At 35.4% G+C, this 27,383-nt stretch overlaps 1 pseudogene; it reads left to right on the top strand.

Annotated features, from left to right (window-relative positions):
• The first annotated feature begins 1,130 nt into the window (after window positions 1–1,130).
• On the top strand, window positions 1,131–2,753 carry LOC136417699 (odorant receptor 10-like; annotated as a pseudogene).
• Window positions 2,754–27,383: the final 24,630 nt, after the last annotated feature.

Genomic DNA, 27,383 nt, shown 5'->3' with positions numbered 1-27,383 from the left:
ATAAGCAAATTAAATTACAAAACTTGTGGATACAAAAATCGGAAACACTTTTTTATTAATGATGAAAACCTGTTCTTGCAATGCGGCTAAACTATTAGTAATTATAGACTAAAGTTATAATAGAGTCATGAAATAGTAACTAGACACTTAAATACTAATGTAATTGGTTTATAATTGTACATACGTAAGGATTAAAATGGTAACTAAATAAGAGGACAATATTACAATGTATCATGATCAGATTATTATACAGTATGTCGCAAACAACTATCACCTTATCAATGAATAATAATTTTCCCAAATTCCGAAATTTTTAAAAGGATACAAATCCGACAAGAAACCGGTAAGTGCCTAGCCTGAGATACTGAGTAATCTCTTGCAATGAACATTAGTGTAAATGAATTTTTTTAATTTCAAGTAATTTTCCCAAAAAGTTGGAGGAGCACAATATAGTCCAATGACCACAAAGTAGCCCTTCTCCTAGACGAGTTGGGAAAAAGCTACCACTTTAGGTATCCCCCAAAAGTAATTTGCTGGAAGGAGGGGTATTTAGGAGTTCTCCGGAACTTTTATAGCTGTAGGACTCCATGCACAGTCTCGTAGGTAACCGTCAGTTGGAGACGCCCTTTGAGTGAGGCTCTTTTCTCCGGGAAGAAAACCACATTATGCCAGCGCATAAGTTGAAGTAAAGGTTAAATGCACAAATTGCTCAAGATAGTTTTGGTTTTTGTTGCAAATGAAATTGTCGTTTCATTGCAGCATTTGCCAACATTCCTATCAGATTCCATCAACGTACATTAGTACCCATTGTTTCATGTGCCTTTATTATTTAACTACCACATAGCATATGGTAAAGATTGTTGCAACCGATCTCTAAATTCTATTAACATAGAAGAAGCCGTTTCTAAAAAATATCTGATATATGAATCTGTCTTACCTACAGTTCCGAGCATTTTAAAACTAACACTGAATTCCTTAAAAACGTGAATTGTGGACACGCTGTATACAATACAATATTATATCACCTTTGTAATTTGCGCGGCAGGTTAGTTACCTCAGCGCTGCACTTTGTTGGCAGCAATATATTTGCATCTGTCGAGTGATAGCTAGAGCTACAGCTACCGAAAAACATGATCGTAAGTCAACCTTCAAAATTCCGTTAATTATAAAACATCTCTTTGGATATTAGTTTCCTATCCTAAAGACTTTTTCTAGATATACCCCAAATGCGAAAACTTGAGAATAGCCGTAAAAGGGTGCTTTATGTTGGAGGTTTTGCCGTCGGAGTTCACGTTTCCAGAAAACAAGAAGATGCAAAGCGCTTATGATGTATATTCCAATATAATACTTGTTTATTGCGCTGTATTCACAGTCACGGTATACATAGAATTATACTTGATTCTGAACGAAAATCCCATTAAAAAAGATCTGATGTCTTCGAATCTATGTATTACCTTGTTACAAACCGTTACTTTCTGTAGGCGATTGATAACACGAATAAGTCCCAGCTTCAAGAAAATGATAAAGACAATTATTGAAAATGAAATGAAGGGAGACCTTATTGATGATGAATTGGTAGATTTAACAATAGTTTAGTTTTCATCATATAATATTCCAAAATTCAAGATTCAAAAACTCGATAGAGAGAACATTGAAAACACCAATTGGAAATGTAAGATCTACATTTACTTCGTAATAATCGTGAATGTGGTATTCTTCACAAAACCTATTATGGTTGAACCCATTGAAGAAACATATGGCAATGCTACCAAGATTATAAAAGAATTGCCTCTATCCACTTGGTTTCCTTTTAATGTACAAGAGCACTATAAGGTCTATTGAATTACATGCCCTATGGACAAATAAAATATCAGTTTTAGACGGCGTATATTGTTCAGTTTATAGACGCTATAGTGGTGGCTAATTCTCTAGTTGTCATCGATAGCCTCGTGATCAGTTTAATTCTCTATCCTTGCAGGCAGTTAAAAAAGCTAGACCATTTGCTCAGGAATTTTCAGGATTTTAAACGTAAATATCAAAATTTGAGTGCCATTGAGGACGAGGAAACGGCTGCTTTTTTATTTTTTAAACACCTCATTGTCAGACACGAGAATATTATTCAGTGAGTCACAAACACGTGTTATAACCCATTTTTAGGTAATTTCCACATTTTCAGATATGTTAACATCTACAATAAGAACATGACCTATCCTATGATGTTGGATTTTATTCAGAGCTCAATTCAAATTGCCACGTCTTTAACGCAAGTCTCAGGGGTTGGTAACTCTTCTTCTAGTCGAAATATTTTTTAAATTTATCTTTTAATTAGAACGAAATCACATTACTGTTAATCGCATCTATAAGTACATTTTCAATAAGCATGCTGTTAAGACTTTGTATTATTACCATGCTGATGAACTTTTGATCCTGGTAAGTACCTGTTCTCAGGAATTCATAAAAGCCTCCGCTCTTATTCGATTTTAGAGTCAGAAATTGACCCATTCAATCTGGGAAAGTAATTGGCCGGACGAGATTCCTAAAATCAAATTCATGATTTTGATATTTATCATGAGAGTGCAGAAACCTCTTGCCTTTACGATTGGTCCATTTGGTGTGATGTCGATACAGTCCTTTATCTCTGTAAGTTTGCATCTACTGATCTCATTGATGTAATTACGGTCCCCATGGAAATCACTCATTTTTAGATACTTCAGGGTACGTATTCATACGTGATGCTCATTATGACATCATAGATAAGGCAGTAGGGGTAGGTATATGTTGAGACACGACAGATGGTCTCTAATACATAATAAATACGTTACTTACACAAATTTTCAAATTAAAAATAAATGTATTTGATGTCACTCTATTGTAATAGTGCTGATAGATGTACTATCCAACGATAATAAATGAGCACGAAGATCAGCAGAAGTTGACTTTACTTTAAGCATCGACAACATATTTTATACCTCCCTATGTAATTTTAATAAGGCGAAAAAAACATAAAATAGATTGTAGCCATGTAAGTAAAATAACTTATTGTACAGGGTATTTCAAAACTGTTACATACAAATAATAACCAATGGTCATGCAAAAACTCCTCAGTCGTAATCTAGACGTTTAGGCGTTCCACGACTGTGTTCAGGAATTCGAGTGCCTTAGATCTCGATGCCTGGAATTATATGTATATTAATATTTTGGAAAGGTGATAAAAAAAAATGCCATTTTTTAAAAACTTTTTTTGTATTTTGCAAAAATTTCATATAAACAAATTACTATAATAAAAACTCAATTTAAATTTTATTTACAAAGTAGACCGTAGAATCCTAATATGTTATCTACTCACTTTCTTTATGTAAGTGTCAGGAAGATAAACCCTCCGAAATTTTCATGGTTTAGTACTTTCTGTGCACTCCTTATCAAAAATATTTAAAAAGATACAACTTTTCAAATGATGTATAATTCAAAATTGAGTTCGACAAAAAAATTATATAGCTAAAAATTCGAATTTGAAATGCAAAAATCATAATCATTCTGTCTCTTTAAACTCAAATTTTGCTCGTTAGACAAGTGAAGCAAAGCGACAAACGCTAATGGACGGGACAGTTCAGATGCCACTCTCTCATCAAGAAATTGTGGCAATTGCTGGTACATTTGAGAAAACTGGATTCGTTTCACTTGTGCCGATGTGTCTTGAAAAGAAGAGAATTCTCTTAGTGATTTTAAATCAGAAAATAGTTTTAAATAACATAATGACGACAAGAAATGTCTTGTATGGACAACAATACTAATATTATATTTACAGAATGCATCATGATGTGTATGTATCTACTTTATACACACACAGAAGCCTGGTTAAATCAATAAGTAAAAACGCGTGTTGGCGGATTGTCAAATGTCCTTCTCCTTTTCTACTTAAATACTAATGAAATTTTGCATAAACCGTGTTAACACCTTCCTAATATGTCCATACTTATTCGCTAACAAATCTCGTTTGTAATTTTTCACGGCTGGTTAAGTACAGCAGGCTAGGTTGTAACAATGATGTAGTGGAGATACTTCATGCATTTCCAGCAAATGCCTTTTATAAACAAATCCATAAAACAGTAATGTTGATGCCTGCCTGTGGTTTCCATGTTCTATTCTTTTTCCTTCCTCTCTAGGCTACGCCCGCATATGCGTATATTTTCTATGCTTTAATATAAGATAAAACCATCCTGATTGTGACATCTGTACATGAGCATGTCATTTTTACTAAGGAGCGCCACTAACAAGGATAGTGCATTTTGTTACTAGTGTACATTTATGGTTTGTACTAGTGCCTCTTAAACCTCAATTATAGTCTTACGAAATTAGCTTTTCAACACATTCCATCTATATAACCATTAAAGATCGACTACCGCCTTATTTTATCGGTTGCAATAAGAGTACAAAATTGAAAAATATTTTATGGAATTCATTTCATTCATCAACATAAATTATTAATGGCTTGGCACTAAATATGTTTTTCTATATTTCTCTATTTTACTTATTAATATTAATAAATACTAAATTTATACTATTTACCTTTTGTCAAAAAATTATACGACAAATCATTTAGTTCAGGCAGTACAATGACATGCATGAGCAATAGCAATAAATGTTAACTAATTTAAACGACTGTTAATAATAAGAACGATGTTTAGTTTCGCTTTTTTACTGTTTAAGGCAAAATTTACCTTCAATTTCCTTACTATTATCAGAACTGTCTTCATCGTTTGAATCGAAATTTTTATCGTCATCAACACATTTAAATTTTTTAAAGGTTTTTTTTCTACCAAATATTGGCTATTCAACGTTACAACTGATTGCACAATTATTTTAGGTTTTTTGTTGTGATTCGCATTTTGAGCAACTTCTAAAAGACGCTTGCCCCTACCGTTTTACCATTTTAAGCTCGTTTTATATAACTATAATACAAATTTAGGAATATTTTTTATTGATGCGCACGCAAACTACAAATACCACCGAAATAATTAATCGAATCTTAAAATGAAATATCAAATAAATCACTAAGTCCAACTGACGTATACGTTTATCATTTGTCACAGATCAGACAAAGATCACCAAATCCATTTAATGACTTTTGCCTGACGTAAAAAGCTTCTTATGTAACTTAATGATTTTCTCGTGCGAATATAACTAGCTATACATGCTTATACGGACTTAATGAGGTTTACCAGTTAAAAAATGTTTATTTTCAAAAATATTTGGTGTTATTAACTAAAAAATGATAAAAATGGACTTAGTGACTTTTGCCTGAACGCCGACGATATAATGTATAAAGTTTCTCATTTTGTCATAGTTAAGGGGCAATAGTTTGCAAATCATTTATCATCACAAAAAACGTTTGGCACTTTCCTATATCAGTTTTAAAAGATTCATCATCATTAAATATTTTTTTACTTGTCATTTTTTTAAAATTTATTGTGAGTGATTCAGCGAACACTTTAGCCAAATTAATGGAAAATGGAAGTCGATCTGATATTAAACCAAATCGATAAAAAAATGATTCGACTGTTCTTTAGAAAATACCAGAAGATAAAACTCTAAATTGACTGGGAACTCTATGAATGGTAACAAAGCAAATTTAAATACCACCAACCAAGACCTAAACATGCATAAATGTAAATTACTCATTATTTTCCTCTGGGCCCCACAAATCAAGTCTGAAATCCGTGAATGGTGCACATAAGTGGTACTGGTTAACAGGTCTTATGTCGACTGGAAATTTTTCACTGTCACCCGAACTTACTGGCAAATCGCTCCCAATTTCCCATCTCTATCCTGGTTCTTTGCTTCTATAAAAATATTAGTACATTTATTCCTCTATAATAACTCAGCTCAGAAAAAAAAAGATAACGTAAAATGCAAATGTAGGTACAATAAACATAGAACAGAAAAAATAAAAGTGCATGCACTGTAGTAGTCATACTCACACAAACATAAATTTATAACCTATAGGGTCCATGGAAACTTTGTAAACAAGTTTCCAGTAACACTCACGCTTGAATCTTCTCACGCTATTATAACTAGTTCCCATAATCAAGCACATATATACCCTTTATTGTTTAGCCCTGTATTAAATAAGAATAAATCACTTGTCGTAAAAGATAGAGAGTCTGTTTATCATCTTGGCTGGAACATAAAATGCAGAAAACGATTCACCTATTGGTCTGTTCTAACATTAGTGAGAAGAGAATGATTGAGGATTGTGAGCGTGGGAAGAAGGTAGAATGGTACATGTCAATTCTTTTTTAAAGAAAAACAGATGCACTCGGGGGTGACCCTGACGCATCTTTGGTATGGTGCTTATTCGATTCCCGAAAAGGATAGAATAAAGTTGTTTGAGAACACGTGCGTGCATTTTTATTAAACTAAAACCTACCCTTTTAACACACGCAGAAAAAATTGCTGATTCCAGTCTGAGTACTTGACACAGAAATACTTTTGGATCATCGTTGACAGTGAACTTTTTAGACCCCATTATCAAGGCGCGTTTTTTCCGTTGTTTTTTCTTTTGAGCTTCAGGTTCAGATGCGTTAAGACCTTCAGTATTTTCTTCAAATAATAAACACAATGTAGAAACGGATTAACAAGTCGTTTTAACATGTACTCGCACGTAAAACACGAAAAAAAATAGTATGGGAGGATCTGAGGTCTCCTATTTCAGTTTGGCAGGGCCAACTGTTTGGAGAATTTCCAGTCCGGCAGCATAACAGTCAAAATCAGTTCCGGTAGGAAGATCCCGTCTTAACATCCATCTATACGGCTCCATATTGACGAGATAGTCGCATCTGAGGTCATTGTATTACATTTTCAGAACCTAAGAAGCTGCCAACGACTCAAACGCGCAAGATACATACCGTTAAATCTTTGGTGCCTTTTACAAAGGTCAATCAACTTGAAGGCGTGGAGAAAACCTTACACCTGATCATCAAAATAGGTACTATCCATACACGAGGGTATCTGTAAGGTACCATAAATGTAGGGAAGCCTATATGGTTCGCTACATATGTGGTAGAGATTAACGGGGAAATACTAACAAGCAAGGAGTTTACAAAGTTGGTGGCGATTTTTCGAGAGAGACTTAAGTTCTAAAACAACCATATAAACGCTAATGAATAAAATCTGTTACAGCCTTGTAGTTTCCATCACCAATATCCTGATGAAAAGGATCAATGATAGGTAATCTACAGTGTAAGGAGATTGTTAGTGGTGTCATACAGTGATATTAGCACGCAAGAAATCTAAGTATGTAATAAATATCAATAATGTGATCGGTGATCAGAGTCTGTAATTGTGTTAGCATTATTATTTCTCATCTACTAGAAAACCTGTTAATTAATCTTGTATTTATTAATGCCCAATATATTAATGTGAATTGTAAATATTTGCATGTAAATGAATGTGTATAATGGAATCGGTGTGGTAAATGATATTTAATTATTTTTTAATTAACTTATCAATAGCAAATATTGGTAACCAAAATTTGGTATAATTGGGAAAATTTTTACGAAAATACCTTTTTTTATGAGATAATCTCGCTACAAACTTACCGTTTTCGAAATCTTGAAAAATTTCTGCTAGTTTTGGACCCTCAGAATATAAATCGTCAACGCATAAAACCATAAACTCTCGCTGCTATTTCTAAAGAATTCCCTGCTACTTTCAATACGCCCGGCTGGTTTTTGGTTATTATCTGTTTTAACACAACACATCGATGACGCGTAAACTCCAGGCGTTTTTTACATTTATTTTCTAGAAAAGATCATCAACTTATTTTTTTAATATGTGCCTATCTTTATTATTGCATTTTTTGCCCTTGATTTTTTTAAATTAAATTTTCCACAGTGAGAATTAAGCACGTTCACTTCTTTTCTAAAAAATATTTAATAATATAAATGCTAACAAATTGGAAACATGTTAAGTACTGGTTACCCCAAAATTTTGAAATGGATGCTTATTTTTTAGTTTATTTTATTTATATTTAAATATATACTAACTTCGATATTAGTCATACAATCTCAAATAAAAATCTATTAGACTAAAAAATAAAATATCCTTATTAGTTCGTTACATTAAGTTTAATACAATAATGATAAGAAAATTTCCGTTGAGAAAGTGATTTGCTATCGACATGGGCAGATATATCTATGGCATTCTATGTAAAAAAAAGCATATTCTGAAATAAGTCAATAACGTGATGTTCAATTGTTTATCTGTTAATATTTTAAACAGCTAAAAAATATTACAAGTTTGTTAATTTAATTCATATTCTATTTTCAGTAATAAAAAAATAAGCATTGATGATCGCTTAATGTAGAATAACTCATAATCAGATTATGATTATGACTTTACTATTTTATTTATGGAATGAAGCAAAACCATTTCATTATTGCAACTCGGAACGCCCTTGTTAGGGTTGGTTGCTACTCAACCTCTCCAAGACACTGATGTAACTTAATGGTATTTGCTTCCGTGACTGGTTCAGGGTTTTGTTTGTCACCGAAGGACCACTCTCGTTTTTTTCAGACCGAGAGGAACTGAACTGATGCACTTTTGATTTGTTTAATTAAAATATATTTCCTAGATAACTAGAATATGTAGTGTTTACAAGACTGGAACGCAGTGTGAATTTGAGTGAATAGTTCTTGTGTGTCCGTTCTTGATGACAGATTGATGAAGACAGCTTGTTCAGATTCTGATGGAAATTTCTCCTGGTTCCTTCACTCCCATTGGTTCAGCTTCATTCCTATGAGAGATGTAACCGTCTCAGCCGACAAAGGAGGATGAAAGGACAATACACCAATTGACGGTAAATTCAATCTCTTCCTTGCCGCATTGTAGATGCAATGGAGTGCGCCTAATGAGTTTATTCTCTCCACACAATCTAGGAACTGATCTTGTCGGTCTTTTATCATTTTGCTTTCCGATTTCCAACATCTTGCAAACACCAGATGAGTTTTAAACTAAAGCCCAATTCCGGCCAACAATAAAGATAAAAGACCTCTTGGGAATTCCAGATTGTAAACCATTCTGGGATGGTCACCCCGGTTTATGATCGGCCTACAGGCCTAACTTTTTGCTGAATTTAGGAATTCCCAAAAAATCTGAATTATTTTCAGACAACCCTTGTATACTATGGACTATTTACAATGTTTTTTTTTTCTTTTTTCTTTGATACATTATACCTACTTACGTTTTTCGTATGTAATCGGTAGAATGTTTGTAACTGTGTTTTTAATTCTTCTTCACTCAAAGCTATGATAGAATCATTCATAACTGACGAACTGGGTTCAGGGGGTAGTAATGCTTGTATTGACTTTCGGATGGCCACTGATCGTCTCCACGCTCCACATCATCATTTGACTAGGGATTAAATATGTTATTAACTTTAGTCATATATGACAATAGACTGGATTATCCAATTTTATTTTTGAGTATTTCCCTCGTTACACTAACAATCAATTAAATTTCGAAAACATTTAAAATCTAATCAATAATAGCAGTCGTACACAAATTAAATCATTTTATCTACTTTTGTTTAAATTTAAAGAACGACAAAATGACAATTAACTTTTAGACCTCTCACATATCGTTAGATTTTCCGTAGCATCACTAGAAAAGCATTTCTTGTGCGGTGTCAATATGAATTTCAAAGTCAAAATTGAAAAAAGTCTTTAAAAATTAAGTAGTTAATGTTAAAGTCAATTGTCGAAAATTTAGTGTAGGACATTATCGATTAAAACAAGTGTTTAAGGCATTCATATAAGCTGCATGATTCACTTCACTCGTTCTGCAAACTCTCATGTTCATACATGTTTTAGAGCCTAGTGCAGAATTAACACTCACATCCTAAATACCTATCAATGTCATGTTTTCAGAACATCTTAATTTTCTGCCCACATCTATTTTGACAGCAGCTGGTGTGTAAGTAAAAATCCAAAATGAACTTTAAAAACTTAGTAAAACTCACTCACCTCATCTAAAACATTCCTTTGGACACGTCCTCACCTTAATGGAGTGATTAAAATAATTTCAGAAATGAGATTGTTTCTCTTAATCTTTAACTTCAATGGAACCATTGGACTGGATGCCTCCATTGCTAGATCTTTCCTTTGTTAATTTTAGAATCGGTTGGCAAATTGCTGCAATCAATATAATAATGATATACAATATAAGGTGGTCCTGTGGAAAACGAGAACTATATGAATCAAATATTGTTCAGATGGCGGCAATTCTGGTTATACTAGAAGCAGACGTCAACTTTTATATTTTAAATTGTTTAACCTGTTTATTATTGCATTTTTGCATCGGGTTCGAGATTCCAGGAATATTTCGTGTAATGTACATACACTAAACCCTACTTCAATATTCATCCACATATATTTTAAGTAGTGGTATTTGAAATCGGAAATAAGACCCTTTTATATTTTTCACGCCTCTATTTTCCAAGTGATCAAAATTAGATCAAAACAGATTTCTCATTCCTTCCAAGACCAATCTAAATATCGAGTTTGAAAAACGCAAAAAATTTAAAAATCTTCAAACATGTCACATTAAAAATAGGTCATTAGACAAATCTTGAAAATAAAATTAAGATTAAGGATGTAGAATATGTTCCGCTCTAACTTTAATGGTTTGAAAGTTACAACTGTGGAAATTGCAATGTTTTTTTACATAATTTCTATGCAATCATTGCAAATCATTTGGTATTAGCACAATTCAGTAAATCAAATTGAATCTTGTATACATTAAAATTTTCTAACGTGCCTAATTATTTTCTGTTAGTTAAATAATTATTTTAATTTTTCTGTGTATATTTCGGGAACAACGGCCAAGAACGAAAAAATTCTTGGGAATATGCAGTGTCTCATAAAAAACGAATTAAGTTATAACTCAGTTATTTACGAACGAATTTTGATTAACTAAAAATCGAATAAAATGATATTGTTGAGACTACTAAATAATATCAAAGTTGTTTTTTTAAAACTCAATTTCTCCTGGTTCAGGAGTCACCTTTAGGATTTAAAATAAAACACTATATTTTTTTACATTTTTTGATACAAAGTATTTTTTTTAATTTAGTGATGTATGATAATTTAATGTTAAAATAATTTTTAACTGAAAAAAATTCAAAAATCTTATTTCTTTAAGTACTAATACATTGTCTTAAATATTACAAGCAGGATTTTTCTTCTGTATTTAACAACGTCGTTCTTTGCAATATTCATAAAATATTATTTCTTTATAATATTATAGATATTGCTCAAATTGACTACCATCATGTTGTACACGTGATAATTGATATTTTCTGAATATACAACACATAGCATTTGATGTAATTTCCTGGCAAGCATTTATAATTCCTTGTCTTAAAATATCAAAATTTTCTTGCTAGGTAACATAAACTTTATCATTAAAGTAGCCCCATAGTCAAAATCCAGTGAAGAAAAGGCCGAAGAACCAGCCGGTGACTTTATGTTGTTCTTTCTTGCTGAGACCTAATGAGCACCACTTTTCCATGGCGCCAGGCAGCTTTGCACAGGATAATACAATGGAATAAGATAGGATGAAATGCAGACGACCCCAGAATAACACAAATGGCCCAATGATAACACAAATGGCTGCATTACACATTGTTCAAATTTTTCAATTTTTTTCAATTAAAAATTGTTTTAACATTAACTTGCCATTCATCATCAAATTCAGAAAAATATTTTCTAATAAATAATGTAAAAGAAATAAGGAGTTCTATTTAAAATCCTGAAATTGACAATTAAAGCAGTAGAAGTTGAGTTAAAAACTTTGACGTAGATAGTAGCATTACAAAGGAAGTAATAAATTTTTTTTTCGATTTTTTATCTTAACTTTAACGCCTTGTATTTCGAAAACCGTCCACTTTTGAATTAGATAAATTAGGTTAAATCATCATATTCTCACTCCAAAAATATGTGGTAGGATTTTGTACAAACCTTTTATAGACACCCTGTATAATTTTATTTGGTTTTTACTTCATCAAAATCCGTTCATAAATAACTGAAGTATAACTTCGCCTGTTTCTTTATAAGATAGTTGTTATTTTATGAAAAAAAAATTAAATATCTTTATTTTTGGTAGTCAAACTTACACACTAATATTAAACAAAAACAGAAATTTCAACAAATTTAAATTAGTATTTGGTTGACAATCCCTTATTACCAATTACTAAACTAATTTTCTAAACGGCGTGGTATAGATTCAACCAATTTTTTTGATAAAATCTAGAAACAATTTTTGCTCACTTTTCCAGAAGAAGTTTAATTTGGGCAATGTTAGAAGTTTACGATTCCTAATGACAACTTTTAAGTGGTACCATAAATGCTCAATCCTATTAGGGTCAGGACTTTGTGAAGGTGTTTCCATAACTTTGAGGTAGTTATGTACCTGTTTAATTTTAGCGATCTTATGTTTGGGATCATTATCTTGACTAAAAGTAAAACGATCCTATATTTCTAATTTCTCAGCACTTTGCTTAAGATTTTGTTTTAAGGTGTCAAGGTAAACATTTTGATTCATAATCAATAAAATACAGGTTACCAGGGCCTTTGGCAAATATGCAACCCTGACCATTAAGCAGCTGCCACCGTTTTTTTGCAGTTGTTTGCAAACTTCTGGATTTTAATGTTTCGTTGGATTTTCTCCAAATCCTAGTTACTCTATCAGAACCAAAAATGTTGAATTTGCTTTCGTCCATAAATATCACCTTGTTCCAAAATGAAACACCTTTGTTTTTCACCTGTGTTTTTGAGCAAATCTAAAACATTTAATTTTGTTTGCTTTGCTTATGTATGACTGTTTTCCTGGTGCTTTACCATGAAAGTTGTTTTTATGTAATAAATTTCCAATTGTTTGGGGATGAGCTTTCTTCTTGGACTCAATTTCCATGAATTTTGCCAATTTAGGAGCAGGCAATTTTGGATTTTTTGTAATTTTATTTAGAATCTAATGTTCATCTTACCTATTAAAAATATTTTTGAAGATTTTTCCACTTCATTTTTTATCTGATGATCATGAATATAACGTTTTATAATGTTTTGTACTGTAATATACGATCTATTAAATTTTCCCGATTTCCTAGTATGATGTTTCAAGTTGCTCTCTCTGCCGTTTCATTGTTACAAGGGTATTAATTATTACACTTGTAACTTGGTTAAAATTTCATTGGATTGTAATAAAGTAAGTTTGGACCTACACAATCAATTCAAGATATATTTGAGTTACAATAAGGCAACAAATACGTAAAATCGTATATTAACTTAAAACAAAATTTACCACAACTATTTTCATTAGGACGGACCAGTTGGTTCTGGCACATCGAAAATCAAGATTCAAGCTCGCAGGCTCGCCATAAAACAAACAAATAAACAAAGGTTCGACACTTGGGGAACGATGCCCATTGCGTCTAAACAAAATTATATTGTCCACTGATTATCACATTTGTTAGCTAGGAATCCGCGAAATACAAGTTGCTGTTTGACTGTTAAAAGAACTACAACAACTAATGTTTTGCCAACAGGTATTTTATCACAAGAGGTTGTGATATAAACCTATCGTCCTTAATCTTTCTTCACGCAATATACACAGAAAAATGTACATGTCTTTAATTAAGAGAAAATAATTAAATATTACAAAATTTTAAGATGTACAAGTTTAAATTTAATATACTGTATATACAAGGTGACACTTTAAAAACTTGCAATGACTATATCTCAGGAATGAGAAAAGATTTGAAAAATTCCTCAAAATCGTTTCTACAATTAAAGAGTGGAAATATCAAAGGTGCTAAGTACCAAAAACAGAAAATGAAGAAATTGAAAGAAAACTTTATTAAAAGTCTGCCTCTGAATATATAATGTTAAGAAAAAATACAAGCATAATTCTTCTTACTCTAAATAAGAAACATCAAGTAAACATCCTAAAAACTTAAACTTTGTAAACTAGAAAAATACTTAAAAATATAATTAGAAAGGTGCTAAGAACCCCGGGTTAACATTATGTACTAAATACCAATATAGCACTTCCTTAAATGCTATGCTATTAATGTTAACACATTTCACAAGATATTGCTGATGGTACATTGATCATTTTAAAAAGGAAAGTAACGATTTACTCGAAATTGGCACTTAACGCCTTTGATATTTCCACTCTTCAATTAGAAGGGCGAACCAAAATTATGTGCTTACTAACCTACCTCTGTCTACCCTCTAACCCCCAGCCACCAAAACTTTGAAATTTTAAATAGCAACCCATCGATTTGTAATAGCCTATATTGAAGCCCTTTAAAATGTTTTACGATCGTATTAACTAACATCACATTTGTTTAAGCAGTTATTGAATTATTAAATAAAAAAGAATAGAATGTTTGCATTTACCTTTTATTTAATGAAGTGTTCAAAATGGTTTCCATTATTTTTCAGACAATAATAAAGCCTGCTTTTAAATTTCTGAGGAACGTTAGCTGAAGTTTCCTTTGACAGCCTGGCATACTTGAACAATTATTTCTTGTAGTTTCTCAATTGAGTCAGGCTGAGTTTTAAAGACGACAGATTTTAGATGTCCCCATAAAAAAAATCCAGTAACGTTAGGTCTAAAGACCTTGGTGGCCACTCTACTATAACGTCAATTCTACCAATCCATTTATTTGAATAATGGTCATCTAACCATTGCCTAACTGGAACCACATAATGAAGAGGTGCTCCGTCGCGTTGAAAGTGTAGCAAATCCTCGTTTAAAGACATGTTTTCTTATATGTTAACCTGGTTTTCCAATTTACGAATAATCAAAAATTCAATGACATTTTCAAGCATATCGGCATAAACCGCACCATTTAGTTTACCTTTATAAACAACGGACCAATAATAGTATCCCCCAATATCCCAGCCCAAACATTAAATTTTTCAAGGTACTAGGCACGATCTCTAAATATGTGCGGGTTCTGCTCACTTCAATAATGACAGTTTTGCTTATTAACATGCACATTTAAATAAAAAGAACATTTATCACTAAAACAAATGTTTTTCACAAGTCAAGGTTTAGTAACAATTCTCAGAGTCACTATTTCCCAAATTTCAATTCTCCTGCCTGGATCACCCTCAAAGTTCTTGAACGATTTGCATTTTATAAGGATGAATTTTATTCAATTTTAATACCCTCCTAATCGTTTCGCGTGAAATTCCCATTGCTGTAGCTGCCTGATGTATCGCTAAAATAGAGTTCATCCCAAACTGACTAAGAACTTCCACTAGAGCTACTTTGTTAAGAACTGTTGGTTCATTCCTTTTCTTATTAACAACAGAACCTATTTCTTGAAATTTAGTGATTAACTGTTGAACGTACTTACGGCGAACATTTCTGCCCTTATATTTATCATTGATCACAGCAGCTGAAGTGAGGAAACAATGATTTTCTTAACCATAAAGAGTATTATTTCTACATGTTTAGCAACATTGTACACCATTGTGGGAAAAATAAAATGGAATAAAAGCTTTAATCATACTGGTACTCAAAGTTTCAAAAATTATTTAATAATATTAGTCAAAATCTTTTTCACTGATTTCAGTACAAAAATGAAGTGAAATAAATGAAGGTCTGAAAGCAGAATTCTAAATTAAAAAAATTTACTAATTTTGCTTTTTAAATTCTTCAAAACCTCTAAGTAAATGATAGAAGTACTATTTTAAATATTAGTAGATGCTTCAATATGATTCTGAAAATTTATTTTCTATTCCTTTTTTATTTAATATAATAATTCAATAACCGCTTGAACAAATAAGATGTTAGTTAACATAATCGTAAAACATTTTTTAAAGAGTTTTAAAATGAGCCATTTCAAATAAGGAATTGTCATTTAAAATTACAAAATTGGGGTGGTTGTAGGTTAGAGGGTAGACACGAATTGGTTAGTAAGTACATAATTTCGGTTCCCCTATTAATGATAGAAATAGTTTCGAGGACTTTTTCAATCTTTTTTCATTCCTGAGATATAACCATTGCAAGTTTTTAAAATGTCACCCTGTATATTTATCTGATTTTTTGGCCATTATTACTCAAACTACTATTCTAAAACAGATATTGCACACTCTGGACAGAGTGAAAAAAATTATCACTTTGTCTAAGTAGTATATAGCATGATATTGTAAAGCCCAAACTGTAATGTCTGGATATATGTCAAATTCAATTAAGCTTCAATTAAGCTAATATAGACATCTCTAGAACAAAGAACTGGGCCATCATATGAAGCAGGATGTAAATAGTGAATTATTTTCCAGAAATGAACATATGTAAGTAGTGAAACCCATACTTTAGTGAAGTTTCATGGCAATTCTTTAATCTGTTAAAAAAAGATAAAACCTAACTGAGTAATTAGTAAAGTCACTTAGTAACTTGTGAGAGTGCAAGTCAAAGGTAAAGACCTTTGTCTGGACATTTACCCTTCAAACTTTAGTTGTCAGTTAAAGAAACTCAGGAAGAAATAAAAGATATAAAGACTTGACTATAAAAAAGCAACTAATAGAACAACATAGCATTGATTTTGTTCCAATATATTTCTTGTATTTAAAATGTGGCTCTACTATGCAGAGACTTGTTATTAATTTTGGAAATACGTATTTGTATGCATCAGAACTTCTGCAAACATATGAGGCAATGCAAGAACCCTTTGTAGCTTGTGTGGAGGGGTCTTCAGACCAATAAGCATACTTAAAGCTTTGCTTTCCATCCCAACAACATCGTAGAATACCTCAATAAACTTTAAATGCTTACCTGATTTCCTAATTTTTCTGATACAAATCAGAGTAAGGGATAAATACCAATTTACAATATATTTAACGTTTTTGTAACAGAACAAACACGTCACACTAAACAAAACAAATTTAAATTTGAAATTTCTAATTGAATGACAGTTGAGGTTATTCGATAAAACGAACTTGGTGAAGTTCGATGGACGTTACAATTATTTGTTGGGTTTATAGGTGTTTGCGTTTACCGATGGGATTCAGAGTAACACGGCGTGCTGTTGGTGCTAACGGGGTAATCTATATTTCTGTTACGAAGTGAGCACGCTGAAAGGACTAGTATTCTAACCCGACAAGGATACTAGTCCTAAGATACAAAATACGCGCTGATACTGCTCGACTATCTTTATTTACACAAAATTATTGCTACATGTATTATCGCAGTCTGTGTGTACTATACTGAGGGTGATAATCGTGGTACTTTATCTTGAGAGAGCTAAGAGAAAAATAATAATAAGAGAGACTTTAAGGGTCGTTTTGAGTTTATATAGCTAACGGACCCTTTCGCTATTTCCGCCCCCGTTACTCGCCAACTGTCATTCCTATGAGTGTCACTTGTTGGTGCAGGTTCTCGGAGTGAACTGCTCTTGAGTGTATAATGCACCACAATACTCTCCACCTAGAAATGGAGTATCGAATTTACAAGAAATATGAAATGATCCAGAACTTGATGTATATGATGGCAATTACCTATATGCTAATACAATTGGTACACTGCTGAAAATACTATTTACTGTGTATGCTGAAATGTACAGTTTTTTCTTTACTACCTACAGACTTAACTTGATTCTAGCTGACGTAGGTAAGGTCATGCGCTATAGAATCTGTAGGGAGAATGTAGGCTGACTTCAACTGATCTTTGGAGATGTTGACGTCTCTATTGCTCATGGTGACGATGAAATATTTGTCACTTTTTACGGGTACGGGACCTTCGTAGGGAGGTTGGAGAGGCTTTTTCACCATATCGTTCCTCACAAAGTCGTGTGTGCAGGTCTCTAGTTTCGGGACGACGAAGATTTTTCTGCTGCTGTGGTTGCTAGTGGGCATCGGTTGTAACAACTTCCTTTTCTGTTTCAGTTTTTGTACAAAAGATGTTGGGTCGTGGTCTGGCTTGGAGGGTTCGAGAAATTCTCCTGGGAGTCGTAGAGTTGTTCCATACGACATCTCTGCTGGTGAAACATCCACCTCGACTCTTAAGGTACAGAGTAATCCCAACAGGATTGTGGGAAGAACCTCCGTCCAGCGTTCCGTTGCGTGAGCCATAATTGTAGCTTTGAGAGTCCTGTGCCATCTTTCTACTTTGCCGTTCGCTATGGGATGGTATGGCGTGGTATGAACTCGTTTGCAGCCAAGTAAAATGGATAGGGCGCTGAAAAGAGGACTTTCAAATTGTCGGCCTTGGTCGGTGATCATCTTGAGGGGTGTTCCGTATCTGCAAATCCAGTTGTCGTAAAAGGTTTTTGCGACGGTGTCCGCTGCCATGTCGGCCATTGGGTATGCTTCTGTCCACCAGGAGTATCTATCTATGCATGTCAGACAGTACCTGTAGCCGTTCGGCGGTGGTAGTGGTCCGACAATGTCTATATTGATGTCTTGGAAACAATCGTCTGGGACTTGCAGTTGCTTCAATGGTGTGTATATATGTTTATTAACTTTTGCTTTTTGACAGCTGATACAAGCTTTGGTCCAGTCTCGGATGTCCTTATTCATGGATGGCCAGACGAACCTTGTGGATATCAGCTTAGTGGTTCCTTTTATTTCTGGATGGGAGAGGTGAAATCTGTCAAAAATAAATCATCTAAAACTTTTTGTGATAAAAGGTCTGATTTTCGAGTTGCTATCGTCATAGTAAACGGTCGCATCAGTGCCAGATACGTTGCATTGCTTTAGGTTCAATGCGGTTCCTTGAGGATCTCTCAACATTGCTTGCACTTCAGGATCGTCTGCCTGATGTCTGCTTAGGGCTTCGTAATCGACAGGTTGAGGTGCGTCGATTGAGCTGATCCGGGAGAGAGTGTCAGCTACGACGTTGTTTTTACCGCCGATGTGCTCTATATCCGTTGAGAACTGTGAAATGAAATCCAGATGACGGAATTGTCTCGGGGATGAGTTGTCGAACTTCTGCCGGAAGGCATATGTAAGCGATTTATGATCGGTGAAAATCTTGAAGTGCCTTCCTTCCAGCATATATCTGAAATATTTTACAGCTGAGTAAATAGCAGGTAGTTCTTGATCATATGTGCCGTAATTCCTCTCAGTTTTCGAGAATTTCTTCAAAAAAGAAACTGATTGGTTTCCATAAGTTGTCTTCAAATTGTTCGACTACTGCTCCTGTTCGGGACTAGGGGGTTCATTCCTTGATTGATGCGAGTGACCACCCTTGTGATTATTGTACGTGATTGCGGGACTCGCGGACAGTAAAACTCGTTATTACTTTGATTCAACATTTACTACACTAATTATGTTAATACAATACGAGATAAAGCATTAAGAAAATAAATATACGTTTACGTCCGGAGTGTTACAATAGTTACAAGTCGGAAGCAGGCCGCGATACCGATGACGGCAATGAAGTATCGATGCGGAGAATGATGTAAAGAGAGCGAATCCTTCAATTCGAAGCCCTTAAGTACTGTCCCTAAGAGTCCACCTTCATAGGTGTACCCCTGATTAGAAGGGCAGTTGTCGGCTTCTTGGCTATCTATCGCGTTAACGCGTAACGTCTCGGTGAATAGCCGATGGAAACTTTATTGGTGATGCCAATTGAGCGATGTGTTAATTAGACCTAAGTTCTGGATCCGACAAAGGTTACCGTCGAGATTCTTGATCTTGAAGCAAGCTACATTTGGGGATAGCAGGCACAAATGTTTGGGAATTCCGATCATAAATATCCCTGATCTGAGAGTAACGGTTGGAAAACCCCAGTTGTTGCCAAACACAATACCCCCGATCGCAATATACATAAGCGTAACATCAGGGCGGATAATACATTGATACATACTACATTTGACTTAATCAATAGACTTAACATACTCCTCCCCTTGAAAGGCTGAGGTCTGCCTTTCAACATCACATATGTATATACACTTTACAGTACTGCACGACACATAACTTCTACGAGCTTATTTCACTGGCAAAAGCGATATCCTCGTGATGGCTCTTTAACGACACCGTGTTTCATTTTTACACCGACGACCCGCACGATATTGTCCTTCCCAGGGTGGACTGCAGTGATTCGGCCCATAATCTTCCTTTAATAATACTAGGGATCCAATATGTGGATTTGGATCGTGAGTGAATTGCCACTTGTTCCGCTGCTGGAGGTGGTGGAGGTATTCCTTCTGCCAACGGGACCAGAAGTGCTGCTTTATGAGTTGCAGATGCTGATACCGTTTGACGAAGTTGACCTTATGGTCTGTTAGGTCGTACTCGGGCATGGCCGTAAGCACTTGTCCAATTAAGAAGTGTGCTGGTGTGAGGACACTAAGGTCATTGGGATCGGGACTCAGGGGAACCAAAGGCCTCGAGTTCAATATCGCCTCGATTTTCGTCGTCAACGTGTAAAACTCCTCATAATGAGGATGCATGCTGTTTAATACTCGCTTTAAGTGATCTAGCCGGCATAAACTGCCATTTTATGTTAACTTGCATCACTTAATTTTGGAACTGACTGGATTTCACCAGATTCTATATAGAAACGAGTTCGTTGTTACAACCTACAAAGTTTGTAGCATTGTCGCTATAAATATTTGAACAAACACCTCGTTTTGAGACAAATCTTTTCAGCATACTTAAGAAACCGTCACTGGTCAAATCTGTGATTACCTCGATATGAACAGCCTTGATCACGGTGCAAACAAAGATACACAGGTATCCCTTTATTATTTTTCTCGATCGTGTTTTACCATCTTTTAACTCAAATGGTTCCGCGTAGTCAACGGCTACGGACGAGAAAGGACGCGACGGGGCTACGCGAAATCTAGGTAATTCGCCCATTTTCGGGGCAACCGCATTATTGAGATATATTTTGGAATACGTCATGCATTTCCTAATGTGCGATTTCACGGTTTGTTTGCCATTCAGAAGTCAATATTTCTGCCTTATGTGAAATAGGGTACCTTGTGTGCCTGCGTGAAGCATGCGCTTGTGCTCACGGTCAATGATGAGAGTGGTAAAGGGGTGTTTGGCCGGTAAGACAATCGGATGCTTGCTATCGTACGGACAATTTGAATTAGTTAATCTACCGCCAAGTCTTATAATATCGTCTTGATCTATAAATGGCGACAAGGACCTCAGATTGCTCTTTGATGGGACGTCATTTTTCCCTTTCAAATTTTGAATCTCTGAGGAGAATGATTGCGCTTGTACCGCCTTTATCAGGAGTAGTTCACCTCGCTGAATCTCCCAAGAGCTTAATGGACCCGTGTTTCTTTTGTCCTTGGACGACTTCGAATTTTCGATGAATCTTACACTGTAAGCCACAACGCGTATTAACTTGTTTAAATTTGAAAATCTTTCGAATATTTCGTTATTGGAGGTATGTACGCTCAAGACTGTTGGGACCGTTACTGAGCGTGGATCTCGCGCTCTCTCGTTCACGGTACACTCGCCACTCGGACGGTCTCTCTCTCTACCACCGTCTAGACCTTCCCGTGTTCTCCGGCGAAGTCTGGAACGTACCTTTCTAGAAGGACTGCGGAGAGATATAAAAGGTCGTCGTGACGCGGCACAGGGGGAGTTTTACCTAGTATCGTGCATCGAGACAAAGCATAGTAAAAGACAGTTCTAGTGCAGTGTAGTGTTGTTTAGTAGTTAGTGTATAGACCTAGTATAACCTGTGTGTTTAATAAATATCCTCTATATATATACACATATACACACGATACTTCTTTTACTTCGGGAATGTTTGTAGTCGAGTTCGTGAAATTTGTAATGTTTGAATTTTTAGGCCAAGTGTCGATATCAATCAAAAATTTAGGCCCGTGTAACCGCAATCGAGAATTGGCTAAATCCGTTATGCTCATACCGTGGGGTATAATATCTGCCAGGTTGTTCTCCGATTGGATGTGATTCCAATTCTTAATAGCTTAATAGTAACTGGATTTCTGCGACCCTATTGGCGGTGAACGTATTCCACGTTTTGGGTTCACTAGCGATCCAACATAGGACGATAGTGAAATCGGTCCAAAAAAATGTCTTATTTATATCGAGCTTCAGAGCTCCAACAGCCCTTTTCATTAATTTGGCCAGTAATAATGCTTCCAAAAGCTTCAAACGTGGCAGTGAAAGGAATTTTAAAGGGCTAACTCGTGATTTAGCACTCAACAAGTGACTTTCGATCTTGCTATGTGCATCTATGGACCGTAGGTATATGCAGCATCCATAGGCCCTTTCACTTGCATCTGAGAAGCCGTGAATTTCTATAATTTTGGGATTTCGAAAAAGTGCGTGACATGGAACGCGTATTAGCCCTGCCTGTCTTATTTAATTTCTTAAGTCTAACCATTCTGAATAAAACTGACTTGGGAAACCTTCGTCCCAATCGATTTTCAATTCCCAAAGACGTTGAATTATCAGCTTTATTCGTATAGTTAAAAAACCTAGGATGCCTAACGGGTCAAAAATTTTTGAAACTAGTGAAAGTATAGTCCGCTTCGTGATCTTGCAGTCGTTCTAAAAGATATTTTGGGAATTATATTCAAATATATCGAGATTTGGGACCCATGAGACACCTATACTTTCGACACTCAAGTCGTTGGCGATCAAATAATTACTGTTTTCGAGATTGACTTCGGCGGTATCGTTCATGGCTACGTCATCATTTGAACGCAGCTTTCTCAGTTCGAAATCATACTCGGACGGAATTTAACAAATATTATCCCTCAATTTCTTAAGAGATTCCAGATCCGCTGCACCCATGAGTAAGTCATCGACGTAGAAGTCCGAAGCTATTATGTTACTCTCAATAGGCCACCTCTCCGCGATGTTTGACGAAATTTCTGACAAACATCGCGTCGACAAATACGAGGCTGAGGCCGTACCATACGTAACCGTGTTAAGTTGGAAGTACTTTACTTCCTCATTCGGTGTATCTCCCCAAACTATCCGTTGCAGATTTATTTCGTTTTCGCTGACAAGTATTTGACGGTACATCTTTGTTAAGTTGCCAATTAAAACAAAATTATGTTTTCTGAAGCGTAACAATATCGAGAATAGATCGTCTTGTATGGTAGGACCAACCTTTAAAACATCATTCAGTGATAAGTTTGTGGTCAATTTACACGCGGCGTCGAAAAGTACTCGTAACTTCGTAGTGGTGCTCTCGGGTTTTTCGACGCAATGATATGGGATGTACTAAATAGGACCTTTGATGGCGGGTAATTCGCGCGATATCTCTGTCATATGCCCGAGATCTTGGTACTCGCACATGAAAGCCCTGTAAGATGCCCCGAGTTTGGCATTTTTCGATAATCGCATTTCGACGGCGTACAATCTGCTAAGTGCTAATTGTTCAGTTTCCGCAAACTCTACGAAATTGTCCTTTAAAGGAAGTTTCACTACGAACCGGCCGTCTTTATCGCGAGTCGTTGTTTTTGTGAAGTGGCCTTTGCGTTTCAGCTCCTCCCTGGTCATTTTGGCTTGCGGATTCGGAGCGACATCCTCAATTAACCAAAACCTTTCCAAATTTTGATTTAACGACTATTGGGTGAGAAAACAGTTTGATAGCATGACATATACCTTACCAACATCCCTGACCACACGGAACTTGTCCAGCTACTATCCTGTCAAGCAGAGTTTTTGCAATATTGGAAGGTTCTTGCCCAATTTTATTTGCCCTATACAGAAGAGGTCAAAAAAGACCTCGCAGCTTAAGAGCATGTCAATCTCGGCGGGAACATTAAAATTTGGATCAGCTAATATCAATTCGTGAGGGATATCTAATTTTGATTGGTCGAAGTATCTTTGTGGGGAAACTTCGGTTATCGTAAGCAAAATAAGGAAATTCAGCCTTATTTTAAAGTTTGTGGTTCGAGAGGCTAACAATATTTCAGTACTGTGCAAAATTTTCGTTTTTATTATCCCTATAACCCGCAGATAAATTTTCGAGGGCCTCAAATTTAATTTTTTGGTCATGGACGAACTGACGAAGTTCAATTGACTTCCTGAATTTAACAAAACTCTGCATGATATTCGGGTTTTATCTCTATGATAGACATCCACGATGGCTGTTGATAGTAGGATGAAACAGTTCTTTGAATTTTGACATGTGTTTGTCATTATCGCACTCATTGAAGGACGCGCGTGGTTCTCCTCAGGAGTATTTGACCGATTGTCGTTGAAATTCTGAGGATTACTGCTGGGGTCGTGACTTGCGTTTAAATTTTGCAAGTAACCTTGCGATTTGTGCAGTAATGTTGCATACTTCTGGCGGCATATTCTGCAGCCAGATGGTCGACATTCGGAAAACTTGTGCCCATATCGTAGGCAATGTTTGGTCCAAATTTGGCGCGTGTACGTGATTGGGTCGACTCACCCCTTTCGATACGATAACCGTGAACTACGTAGATCGTGGACTGGATTGATTGATTATGAAAGACCACCTTGAGTTCGCAGTCTCAGAGACACTGTTTTCGCGTATAAAAGAAACTAGACCTTCTTAACTTAACAAAGGTTTATTGGTAACATTAACAACTATACAATATTGAGAAATGCGTTATTTAAAGAATGTTGACGAAAATCTAGCGCGTACGAGTCCGTGATGAAGTAGCGAGAAAAGAGAGCTTCTTCAGTTTCGCACCCTCCTTAAGTACTAATACGGAGGTGTAACACCCATAGACGTACCCCCGTTAAGGCCCCATTAGCGGCTTCTAGGCTACTTTGTCGCGTTAAAGCGTAGCACTTAGAGGCACGATCGCTGGGCCCGATTGGAGCCCAGCCATTGTATTCGTTTGGCGGTACCTTTAATTTAAATTCGCAATGTTAGTCCGACAAGGAATAGTACTGGAAATCCCAATCATAAAATAACTTCCCTCAGCCGAAGATGGGTGTTAAGCGCTGGGAATTCCAACAGTATTACCCAATGGCTGGGGTTGTCCATGGGCGTAACATCAGTTTCTTAAACTCACTTTGAACATTTAAACTAATAAATAACCCAACCATAATCCGTGATAAAACAATACGTCGCAAGTCCTAACATTAGGTGTCCAGAAGAATGGTACGTCTTTCTTTAGAAGTTGAGTTAAAGGTTTTGCAATTGCTGAAAAATCTTTTATAAATCGTCTATAGTATCCAGTTAATCCCAGGAATTGTTTTATTTCTTTAGAAGTTTTTGGCACTGGATAGCTAGATACGGCTTTGATTTTCTCCGGATTGGGTGATATTCCTTTGTCACTGATGACGTGACCCAGATATAATACTTCCCTGCGCATAAATTCGCACTTATCTGGTTGTAATAGTAGCCTGTTCGTGCGCAATCGATCGAAAATGGACCTCAATTTTTGGGAATGTTCATTTAGAGAGCTTGCGTAGACCACAATGTCATCGAGGTACACAAAACACTGTAACCCTTGCAATCCTGTGAGAACCGTGTTCATCAATCGCTAAAAGGTGCTAGGTGAATTGCGTAATCCAAATGGCATTCTGGTGAATTCGTAGTGTCCGAAAGGTGTTGAAAACGCTGTTTTGCCTACGTCTTCAGGCTTCATCTCGATCTGATGAAATCCGCTGGCCAGATCCAAGGTTGTGAAGTATTGTGAATGCCCTAATTGGTCTAATATTTCTTCAATATTGGGGAGAGGAAATGAGTCACCAATAGTGATGTTGTTCAATTTCCTGTAATCTACCACAATTCTTCATTTCTTTTCGCCGGATGCGTCCATTTTTATTGGTACAATCCAAAGGGGGCTGCAATAAGGTGAAGCGGAGGGTCGAATTATGCCTTGTTTTAACATCTTCTTTACCTGCTTGTCCACTTCTTGTTTATGGACCTCTGGGAAACGGTATAGTTTTGTGTTGACAGGCGTAGGGTCAGTGACCTTAATTTCGTGTTGGACCGCTCTAGTATAGGTTAATTGATCATCGGATAAATAAAATATATCGTTAAACTCAGAACAAAGATCTAAAATTGATTTCGTTTCTTCTGGATTTAGATGTTCTAATCGTAGATTGTCCGCTAAGAGGTTGAGTCGGTCTCTGTTGTGATATTTCGCATCAGTCGTTGAGATTAAGTTCAGAATAATTGAATTGTTTTGCTGGAAGGATTCAAGTACTAACCTGATATGATTAATTTTGATTTTCTTTTCTGTCGTGTTTAATATGGTACTTATAGCTTTATTATTTTGAACTTTAACTAATGATTTAGCTAAGAACACACCTGGACAAATTTCGATTTCGGGACAAATACCTTCGGTCATGTCGATATTTAGGACATCTAGCTAGACAATGGTTTCAGATCTAGGATTTACGAAGTAGGTATGTTCGTTTGATGGGTTGGAATTGGAGTATAGAGGAATCGGACAAGGAAATGTGTTTAAGGTTAGAGCCCGATTTTTTAGACAGATATTAGCTTCTTTGTCTTTTAGAAAATCATTGCCAATGATACCATCGAAAGGTATATTTGTTTCGGCTTTTACGATGTGAAACTTTACAACTAGGTTTTTATCATAGATTTCGAGAGGGATTTCGATGCTGCCAATAGTGGCAACGGGAGCATTAGCACTGAGTCCATTTAGAGTTAGTACTTCCGAGGGATTATAATTTGACTGTGAGTTTGTTTTAATTTCGGAAGTTTTATTAAGGACACGCTTGCACCAGTATCTAGAATAAATTTAAACTCGATGCCTTGATAAATTGCTTTTATGTACACTACATTATCAGTAATGACAAGAACATTCGCCTTGTTAGAATTTATATGGTTTGGATTTGGCTTTTGCGAATTCAATTGTCGAGGTTTAGAATTAGACATGTAAAGATTTTCGTTTTGGTTTTGCGATTTAGGATTTAGAGATTGAGAGTTAGAAAGATCTAGAGTTTGGGTTGGTATTTTGAATGCTTGGGATATGGAATTACCCAATTTTACGCCAGTAAAATGCTTTGATCCACAGGTGCGGCGCTCACCTGGGAACTCAGGGAGTTTAAATGTATCCCTGGTTTGGTATTTGAAGAGTTAGGTGACGATAATATTTGTGAATTTCCTTGAGGTTGTAGTTTTTTATTATTGTTATATTCGCGTTTCCTACCTATTTGACCATTTTTCTTACAATATCGGCAAAATTTATTTGAAGGATTAGGCTGGTGAGGACCGTAAAAGTTACGTTGTTCTTGTGAAAGAGCGAGTCGATTATAATTAATGAATGTATCTTTGGGTTGTCGATTATAACAGTTTTTGATGTCATGACCACTTTTGTTACAGAATTTGCAGAATTTTTGGTTTTTTGGCTTAAACTCTTGGTTAGATATGTTTATGGCGCGTTCTTCTTCGATGGCTTTAGTAAGTGCTTCCGAAAT

Source organism: Euwallacea similis, chromosome 29, assembly GCF_039881205.1.
Source record: "Euwallacea similis isolate ESF13 chromosome 29, ESF131.1, whole genome shotgun sequence".
Classification (NCBI taxonomy): Eukaryota; Metazoa; Arthropoda; class Insecta; order Coleoptera; family Curculionidae; genus Euwallacea; species Euwallacea similis.
This window is presented reverse-complemented; position numbering and strand designations above follow the sequence as displayed.